Source organism: Marmota monax, unplaced genomic scaffold, assembly GCF_021218885.2.
Source record: "Marmota monax isolate L192 unplaced genomic scaffold, Marmota_monax_Labrador192_F-V1.1 WCK01_AAM20220418_F8-fsc00051, whole genome shotgun sequence".
Lineage (NCBI taxonomy): Eukaryota > Metazoa > Chordata > Mammalia > Rodentia > Sciuridae > Marmota > Marmota monax.
The window spans coordinates 14,911,148-14,913,358 of record NW_026695202.1 but is presented as its reverse complement, the minus strand read 5'-3'; positions in this window follow the sequence as shown (position 1 = coordinate 14,913,358).

Below are 2,211 nucleotides of genomic sequence, written 5' to 3'. Positions count from 1 at the left end.
CTGAGCTCAGTTTCCGTTTTCTCAAAGCAGAGCCTGAGAGAGCAACCCGGACCATTCAGGGAGAGAAGGCAGGAGTCTCCTGAGGCAAAAGGAATTTGGCAGGTGCCGGGACAGTCCCTCCGCCCCTCCTTTACTCCAGGAAGAGCTCCTCTGGTCTGACCGAGGCCCACTCGCCGTCCCCTGACTCTCCGGAAGCTGGCTCTCAACAAGTTCACCAGCACCTTGCATCCTCAGCATGGAAGTGGGGCTCTGTGGAAAGCCGGGCTCCCCAGAAAAGCGGGAGCAGGGCTCTCCCATGTCCCATCTGGGTTGCCAAATTTGCTCCTGGAATCTCGGTCCTTGTCCCCGATGCCAATACAATATGGAGGACATGGTTTTTGAGAAAAAAGAAAAATAAATTGTATTGCTTTGATAACAAAGGAGAAGCACCGGGAACTCCTGTCCCAGAGGGTGTGATTCTGCCCATCAAGGGGAGCGATTAAAGAAGCCACTCGAAGGCTCCATCCCACACCTTCTGTCTGGAGTTGTCATTCACTTGTTCATTTGGGACCCAGTTTTTCCTGAGGTCTTCTGGTGCCGTCCCCAAAGTCTGAATGACTTCACTTCTGTTGTGGGGGGATAGGAAGAAGGGCAATCCTGTTTCCCCTGAGATTAGGAGAGGGAGGGAGAGATTAGGGAGGAGCAGGGAGAGGAGAGAAAGAAACGTGTCCATTTTAAAAATCAGTTGCAGTGGCCGAGCAGCGAGGGCTATATTCAAGGCATAAAGTGGACACTGTTACAGGAGAAGCACAGGAGGCTTCTGTCCCAAAGGCTGTGATTTCCCCACCCAGGGAAACGGGCCGGGGGGTGGGTAATGGGGCAATTCAAAGGAATTGTGCATTCAGTTGTTAATTTGGGAGATGGTCATTTCTTAGATCTCTGGTGCCATCCCCAAAGTCTGAATTGCTTTGCTCCTGTGGTGGGTGTGTGCTCAAAGACAGATAACTCTGCCTAGGATGGGGAGGAAGGGAATCCTATTTCCCCAAAGTTTAGGGAGGGGGGAGATTAGCAAAGGGGAGAGAGAAAGGAACAGAAAGAAACAAGTCCCATTTAAAAATAAATTTCAGTGACAGAGAAACAAGGGAGATACTCAAAGCATAAAGTGGACCATTGTGACCCTAGGAGAAAAACACTGTTTAGAGTCCACAGCCCACCTCCGGGCCCAGGTCTTATCTGAAAAAGGTGGATCCAGAGCACAAAGAGTACAAGCCGGTGGGAAGACGGGGGAGTGAGCAGCACAGACACCAGCTCCACCCCAACCCTCTGGGCCTGCAAGTCCCAGGAAGTCCCAAGGTCAGTTCCGAGCCTCTCGGGGCAAGCGTGGCCGGGCATGCCCTGCTCTGGGCTTCCTGGCCCACGTCCTGGCATGGCACCATGGCCTGAAGCGCTGTCATCAGATTGGGTGGCATCCATCCTGGAGCTAGCTGGCCACCTGCAGATCCAGGCTGGTCAGAGGAGGAGACTGCCCCAGGATCAAAGGGGTCAGGAGACACTATGGACTTAGACGTGGGGGCAGGGATCAGGTGCCCAGGTCCCAGCGTGAGTACGGACGGGACTGTGGGGACCACGCCAGTTTGGTAGACTGAGAGACCCACCCCACCGGTCACAGGGAGCTGACTGGGCCCTGGGACTCCAGCTGCCCTGCCTCCACCATCACCGTCCCGCTTACAGCAGCGAGTTTGCTCCAGCACCGGCCCAGCCCCCCGGCCCTGGGCCTCGCGCGTCAGGGCAAATCCGGGCACCGAGGAGGTGGTCTTTGCTCTGGTGAGGTGGGAGCCACGAGGGGAGGAGGGAAGCTGGAAGTCGAGGCGTGGCCTTGGCTGGCAGTGCCCCTCTGTGCCTCGGTGTCCCCACCTGTTAGCTGGTGGCCGATGGGGGCCTTTGGGGACCTCTGGCCCCACCCTTCTCCTTACCTGTCTTGGTTAACAGGTGCCAGCACCAAGCTTCTTCAGGGCTCACCAAGGTTCATGGCCACACCCCTGCTGCCCCTCCAAAACCACCACTGTCCCTTGAGACTCATCTCGCTCAGCCCTTCATCGCCCTCACCCAGCCGCAGAACCCTGAGTGCCACCCTCTCCCACCCCAACCTCGACCTCTGCTGCCCTGTAAGCTGGCCGGGCCTTGCCGCACACGGTCCTCAGGCCTCCTGCAGGGTGGCACACCTGCCCCTCA